We start from the raw sequence: 7,500 nt of genomic DNA on the forward strand, positions 1-7,500 counted from the left end.
AATCTACTGGGTTGACCTGGCGGCCGGTTTGCTTTCCGGCCACCAGGTCAACCCATTGGATTCGACGGGTTGACCTGGCGGCTGGTTTGCTTTCCGGCCACCAGGTCAACCCATTGGATTCGACGGGTTGACCTGGTGGCCGGTTTGCTTTCCGGCCCGGGTGTCACCCCACTCCCAGGGCAGCACGGCAGTGGTCTTGAGGACCACAGAGGGGGGCTTAATAGTCGAGAGGGAGCAGGTCCGGGGGAGGCTTAATAGTCGTCCCCCGGCCAGTCCGGGGGAGGCTTAATAGTCGTCCCCCGGGTACTCCGGGGGCCAGGCTTAATCGTCGTCCCCCCGGGCGCTCCAGGGGGAAAAGCTTAATAGTCCTCCCCCGAGGATAGGCTTAATAGGCGTCCCCCGGCCAGTCCGGGGGAGGCTTAATAGTCCTTCCAGGGGAGGCTTAATAGTCATCCCCCGGGCAGTCCGCGGGAGGCTTAATAGTCGTCCCCCGAGTGCTCCGGGGGGGGCAGGCTTAATAGTCGTTCCCCAGGCAGTCCGGGAGAGGCTTAAGAGTCATCCCCCGACAGTGTGGGTGTGGGTGTGGGCGGGGGGGAGGCTTAGCAGTCGTCCCCAGGGCGGTCCGGGGGTGGGGGGAGGCCTCAGAGTCGTCCCTCCGAGAGCCGTGTCGGCGGCGGTGGCGGGTGTCAGGCTTTACATCCAGCCTCCGGAGGGTGAGCGTCCTCGGACGCGATGCAGCCGCCGCAGAGAGGCAGCCTCCGAGGCAGGGAGCGGAGCACCGAGGCTGGGGAGTGGGGAGCAGGAGCCGGGGGGGGGGAGGTGGGGGGCGTTCAGGACAACAGGTCAACCCCCGGGAAGCGGCTGTCAAATGTTCAAAGTCCCCACTCGGCCACCAGGTCAAGCCCCGGGAAGCGGCTGTAAAATGTTCAAAGTCCCCCCCGGGACAACAGGTCAAGCCCTGGGAGGCGGCTGTCAAATGTTCAAAGTCCCCACCGGGACAACAGGTCAAGCCCTGGGAGGCGGCTGTCAAATGTTCAAAGTCCCCACCGGGACAACAGGTCAACCCCCGGGAAGCGGCTGTCAAATTTTCAAAGTCCCCGTTCGGCCACCAGGTCAACCCGCTGAATCTACTGGGTTGACCTGGCGGCCGGTTTGCTTTCCGGCCACCAGGTCAACCCATTGGATTCGACGGGTTGACCTGGCGACCGGTTTGCTTTCCGGCCACCAGGTCAACCCATTGGATTCGACGGGTTGACCTGGTGGCCGGTTTGCTTTCCGGACCGGATGTCACCCCACTCCCAGGGCAGCGCGGCAGTGGTGCTGAGGACCGCAGAGGGGGGGCTTAATAGTCGAGAGGGAGCAGGTCCGGGGGAGGCTTAATAGTCGTCCCCCGAGGACTCCGGGGGCCAGGCTTAATAGTCGTCCCCCCCCCCCCCCCCCCCGGGCGCTCCAGGGGGGAAAGCTTAATAGTCCTCCCCCGAGGACTCCGGGGGCAGGCTTAACAGTCGTCCGCCCCGGGCGCTCCAGCGGGAAAGCTTAATAGTCCTCCCCTGACAGTGTGTGTGTGTGTGGGAGGGAGGCTTAGCAGTCTTGCCCCGGGTGGTCCGGTGGGGGAGGCTTAGCAGTCATCCCCCGAGGACTCCGGGGGCAGGCTTAATAGTGGTTCCAGGGGAGGCTTAATAGTCTTCCCCCGGGCAGTCCGGGAGAGGCTTAATCGTCATCCCCCGACAGTGTGTGTGTGTGTGTGTGGGGGGGAGGCTTAGCAGTCTTCCCCCAGGCTGGGTGGGGGCCTGGCGGGAGGCGTCGCAGTCTTCCCCCGGGCGGTCCGGTGGGGGAGGCTTAGCAGTCGTCCCCAGGGCGGTCCGGGGGTGGGGTGGGGTGGGGGGCCTCACAGTCGTCCCTCGGAGAGCCGGGTCGGCGGCAGTGGTGGGTTTACGTCCAGCCTCCGGAGGGTGCGCGTCCTCGGAGGCGATGCAGGCGCCGCAGAGAGGCAGCCTCCGAGGCAGGGAGCGGAGCACCGAGGCTGGGGAGAGGGGAGCAGGAGCCGGGGGCTGGGGGTGGGGGTGGGGGGCGTTCAGGACAACCGGTCAAGCCCCGGGAAGCAGCTGTCAAATGTTCCAAGTCCCCACTCGGCCACCAGGTCCACCCCAGTCTAGCAATGGGGTTGACCTGGCTGACGGCCGGTTAGTATCAAGGTAAACTCACCGTCGTCCACAGGAGGGCAGCTCTCAGGCCGGCCGGCTGCGGCTGACTCTGGGGCGGCGCCCGGTCCCGGCAGCGAGGGGCGGGGGGCGCGGAGCGAGACGGGGCTAACCGGGGGGGGGGGGGCGCCTCCTGCGACTTTGGGGGCCGCGGGTCGTCAGTGGCGTGCAGGCCGGGCCTCTCCCGGGGGATTCGGGGGGGCGGTCCTGCGGGCCGGGCGCAGGGGGCTCGGGCGAGCCCGGGCCGGTCCGCCCCGGGGCCGGGGTCTCCGCCTGCGGCTCAGGGGGGCGCGGGTCGTCGGGGGAGGAAGCCCGGGGGAGCTGCACACCGGCCCGCCAGGCCAGGCCTGGCCTGGATGGCCGCGGGGGGATTCGGGGCGGTCCCGCGGGCCGGGGGCCGGGCGCAGGGGAGGCGGGGGGTCCGAGCGAGTCCGTCCCGGGCCCGGGGCCTCCCCCTGCGGCTTTGGGGTCCGTGGGTCCCCGCTGGCGGAAGCCACTGGGAGCTGGACACCCGCCGTCCGTCCCGCCTGGCCAGGCCTGGCCTGGGTGGCCGCGGGGGGATTCGGGGCGGTCCCGCGGGCCGGCGGCCGGGCGCAGGGGAGGCGGGGGGTCCGAGCGAGTCGGTCCCGGGCCTGGGGTCTCCCCCTGCGGCTTTGGGGTCCGTGGGTCCCCGCTGGAGGAAGCCGCTGGGCGCTGGACACCCGCCGTCCGTCCCGCCTGGCCAGGCCTGGCCTGGGTGGCCGCGGGGGGATTCGGGGCGGTCCCGCGGGCCGGCGGCCGGGCGCAGGGGGTCCGAGCGAGTCCGTCCCAGGCCCGGGGCCTCCCCCTGCGGCTTTGGGGTCCGTGGGTCCCCGCTGGAGGAAGCCGCTGGGCGCTGGACACCCGCCGTCCGTCCCGCCTGGCCAGGCCTGGCCTGGGTGGCCGCGGGGGGGGATTCGGGGCGGACCTGCGGGCCGGCGGCCGGGAGGGTCCGGGCCAGTCCGCCCCATGCCCGGCGTCTCCCCCAGCGGCTTCGGTGGCCCCGGGGGGGGTCCTCCGCGGAGGAAGCCGGGTGGGTGGGGAGCCGGACCCCAGGCGCCCAGACCCGTGACCTGCGGCCGCGACCTCCGACTCGGCAGGAGCGACGAGGGGCTTTCCGGCCCGTCCCCCCCTCTCCTTCCCCCCCAGAAAAGGAGAGAGAGCTGACTCGGACCGGGAAAAGCTGCCTACGGCACCTGGGATTCCCAGGCGGTCACCCATCCAAGTACTAGCCAGGCCCGGGACGGTTTACCTTCCGAGATCGGACGGGATCGGGGGCGTTCGGTCCGGTATGGCCGTAGGCACCCGGCCCCGCGCCTCCTCGCCCGCTTTCCCCTGCCGACGCCCGGGCCTGCCGCACGGTGAGCCCCGGTCGGACTGCCCCCCCCCCTGCGGCAGGGCCCCCGTCTCTCGCGGGCCCGGTCCTTTTTTCCTTTTCGAGCTCCGGGGCCCGGGCTGGCCGCCAGAGCCCCTCCGCCCGCCCTCCCCGGCGTCGGGGAAAATACTGTCCCGGACTTCCAGTGCGCCCGATCCTGTCAGCCGGGGGGTGGGGAGGGGCAGTCCCTCGCTGCGGCCGGGGAGGGTGAGCCCAGGGCGGCTTGCCTGCCGTGCGAGGCCCCTCTCGGCCACCAGGTCAACCCCGAGTCGAAAGGGCTGAAAAATTTTCAGAGTCCCCTCCCGGGCACCAGGTCAACCCGTGGAATCGGACGGGTTCACCTGCTGGCCGGTTCGCTTCCCGGCCACCAGGTCAACCCCTAGGTTGCCGACCGGCCTACCCAGTGGCCGGTTTGCTTTCCGGCCACCAGGTCAACCCCTAGGGGTTTTAACGGGGGCACGCCCGGTGGCCTCTTTCCCGTCCGGTCACCAGGTCAACCCGGATCTCCCTCCTTCCCTGGGCGTCCCCTCCTCGGAGGCGTCAGGTTCCATTTCCCCCCCCCCCCAGACTTCCAGGGGCCCGATCCAGTCGGCCGGGAGGCAGTCCCTCGCTGCGGCCGGGGAGGGTGAGCCCAGGGCGGCCTGGTCCATGTCTCTAGTGGGCCCGATCCTTTTTTTTTTTTTCGAGCTCCGGGGCCAGGCCCGCCCGGGCAGCCCTCCTCGGAGGCGTGGGGCGATTCCCCCCCCCCCCCAGACTTCCAGGGGCCCGATCCTGTCGGCCGGGAGGCAGTCCCTCGCTGCGGCCGGGGAGGGTCAGCCCAGGGCGGCTTGCCTGCCGTGCGAGTCCCCTCTCGGCCACCAGGTCAACCGCGAGTCGAAAGGGCTGAAAAATTTTCAGAGTCCCCTCCCGGGCACCAGGTCAACCCGTGGAATCGAACGGGTTCACCTGCTGGCCGGTTCGCTTCCCGGCCACCAGGTCAACCCGTGGAATCGGACGGGTTCACCGGCTGGCCGGTTCGCTTTCCGGCCACCAGGTCAACCCCTAGGTTTTAAGGGGGGGACGCCCGGTGGCCTCTTTCCCGTCCGGTCACCAGGTCAACCCGGATCTCCCTCCTTCCCTGGGCGCCCCCTCCTCGGAGGCGTCAGGTTCCATTCTTTTTTCCAGACTTCCAGGGGCCCGATCCAGTCGGCCGGGTGGCAGTCCCTCGCTGCGGCCGGGGAGGGTGAGCCCAGGGCGGCTTGCCTGCCGTGCGAGTCCCCTCTCGGCCACCAGGTCAACCCCGAGTCGAAAGGGCTGAAAAATTTTCAGAGTCCCCTCCCGGGCACCAGGTCAACCCGTGGAATCGAACGGGTTCACCTGCTGGCCGGTTCGCTTCCCGGCCACCAGGTCAACCCGTGGAATCGGACGGGTTCACCGGCTGGCCGGTTCGCTTTCCGGCCACCAGGTCAACCCCTAGGTTTTAAGGGGGGGGGGACGCCCGGTGGCCTCTTTCCCGTCCGGTCAGCAGGTCAACCCGGATCTCCCTCCTTCCCTGGGTGACCCCTCCTCGGAGGCGTCAGGTTCCATTCTTTTTTCCAGACTTCCAGGGGCCCGATCCAGTCGGCCGGGTGGCAGTCCCTCGCTGCGGCCGGGGAGGGTGAGCCCAGGGCGGCTTGCCTGCCGTGCGAGTCCCCTCTCGGCCACCAGGTCAACCCCGAGTCGAAAGGGCTGAAAAATTTTCAGAGTCCCCTCCCGGGCACCAGGTCAACCCGTGGAATCGAACGGGTTCACCTGCTGGCCGGTTCGCTTCCCGGGCACCAGGTCAACCCGTGGAATCGAACGGGTTCACCTGCTGGCCGGTTCGCTTCCCGGGCACCAGGTCAACCCGTGGAATCGAACGGGTTCACCTGCTGGCCGGTTCGCTTCCCGGGCACCAGGTCAACCCGTGGAATCGAACGGGTTCACCTGCTGGCCGGTTCGCTTTCCGGCCACCAGGTCAACCCCTAGGTTTTAAGGGGGGGGGGACGCCCGGTGGCCTCTTTCCCGTCCGGTCAGCAGGTCAACCCGGATCTCCCTCCTTCCCTGGGCGCCCCCTCCTCGGAGGCGTCAGGTTCCATTCTTTTTTCCAGACTTCCAGGGGCCCGATCCAGTCGACCGGGAGGCAGTCCCTCGCTGCGGCCGGGGAGGGTGAGCCCAGGGCGGCTTGCCTGCCGTGCGAGTCCCCTCTCGGCCACCAGGTCAACCCCGAGTCGAAAGGGCTGAAAAATTTTCAGAGTCCCCTCCCGGGCACCAGGTCAACCCGTGGAATCGAACGGGTTCACCTGCTGGCCGGTTCGCTTCCCGGGCACCAGGTCAACCCGTGGAATCGAACGGGTTCACCTGCTGGCCGGTTCGCTTCCCGGGCACCAGGTCAACCCGTGGAATCGAACGGGTTCACCTGCTGGCCGGTTCGCTTTCCGGCCACCAGGTCAACCCCTAGGTTTTAAGGGGGGGGACGCCCGGTGGCCTCTTTCCCGTCCGGTCAGCAGGTCAACCCGGATCTCCCTCCTTCCCTGGGCGCCCCCTCCTCGGAGGCGTCAGGTTCCATTCTTTTTTCCAGACTTCCAGGGGCCCGATCCAGTCGGCCGGGTGGCAGTCCCTCGCTGCGGCCGGGGAGGGTGAGCCCAGGGCGGCTTGCCTGCCGTGCGAGTCCCCTCTCGGCCACCAGGTCAACCCCGAGTCGAAAGGGCTGAAAAATTTTCAGAGTCCCCTCCCGGGCACCAGGTCAACCCGTGGAATCGAACGGGTTCACCTGCTGGCCGGTTCGCTTCCCGGGCACCAGGTCAACCCGTGGAATCGAACGGGTTCACCTGCTGGCCGGTTCGCTTCCCGGGCACCAGGTCAACCCGTGGAATCGAACGGGTTCACCTGCTGGCCGGTTCGCTTCCCGGGCACCAGGTCAACCCGTGGAATCGAAAGGGTTCACCTGCTGGCCGGTTCGCTTTCCGGCCACCAGGTCAACCCCTAGGTTTTAAGGGGGGGGACGCCCGGTGGCCTCTTTCCCGTCCGGTCAGCAGGTCAACCCGGATCTCCCTCCTTCCCTGGGCGCCCCCTCCTCGGAGGCGTCAGGTTCCATTCTTCTTTTTCCAGACTTCCAGGGGCCCGATCCAGTCGACCGGGAGGCAGTCCCTCGCTGCGGCCGGGGAAGGTGAGCCCAGGGCGGCCTGGTCCATGTCTCTAGTGGGCCCGATCCTTTTTTTTTTTCCGAGCTCCGGGGCCAGGCCCGCCCGGGCAGCCCTCCTCGGGGGCGTGGGGCGATTTCCCCCCCCCCACCCCCAGACTTCCAGGGGCCCGATCCTGTCGGCCGGGAGGCAGTCCCTCGCTGCGGCCGGGGAGGGTCAGCCCAGGGCGGCCTGCTTGGCGGCCGGGTCCATGTCTCTAGTGGGCCCGATCCTTTTTTTCCCTTTTCCGGCTCCGGGGCCCGGGGTGCCCGGGTAGCCCTCCGCGGTGGCGTCGGCCAATTTTTTTTAAAATCAGACTTCCGTGGGCCCGATCCTGACGGCCGGGAGGCAGTCCCTCGCCGCGTCCGGGGACGGCGAGACGCTCGGCCACCGGGTCAACCCGGAGGAAGCGGGCTGGGGGAAGAAAAAAAAAAAAAAAGTTTTCCAAGTCCGAAAAATTTTCAAAGTCCCCTCTCGGCCACCAGGTCAACCCCTTTGGAGCGAATGGGTTGACCTGACGGCCGGTCGTCTCGCGGATGTCCGGAAGGGGTCGCCCCACGCCGTCTCGGCCGACCGAGGGAACCACGAGGTGGCGCCCAGTTCCAGTTTCGTACCGCCGAAGGCGGGGCTTTGGCTTTTTCGACCTGCCTTTCGAGGATTGTGTGAGGAGATTTCTGAGGACAGGTTTTTCAGAGCCTGTGAGAACCGGAGCTCAGCCTAGGGGATC

The 7,500-nt window shown here is 68.7% G+C and overlaps 1 non-coding gene across 1 annotated transcript; it reads right to left on the bottom strand.

Moving 5' to 3' along the window:
* Positions 1-3,403: 3,403 nt before the first annotated feature.
* Positions 3,404-3,522, bottom strand: LOC135979313 (5S ribosomal RNA). Its single transcript, XR_010596646.1, has one exon. It is a non-coding gene; the product is annotated as a 5S ribosomal RNA (ribosomal RNA).
* Positions 3,523-7,500: the final 3,978 nt, after the last annotated feature.

The sequence above is a fragment of the Chrysemys picta genome, unplaced genomic scaffold, assembly GCF_011386835.1.
Source record: "Chrysemys picta bellii isolate R12L10 unplaced genomic scaffold, ASM1138683v2 scaf762, whole genome shotgun sequence".
NCBI classification, from domain to species: domain Eukaryota; kingdom Metazoa; phylum Chordata; order Testudines; family Emydidae; genus Chrysemys; species Chrysemys picta.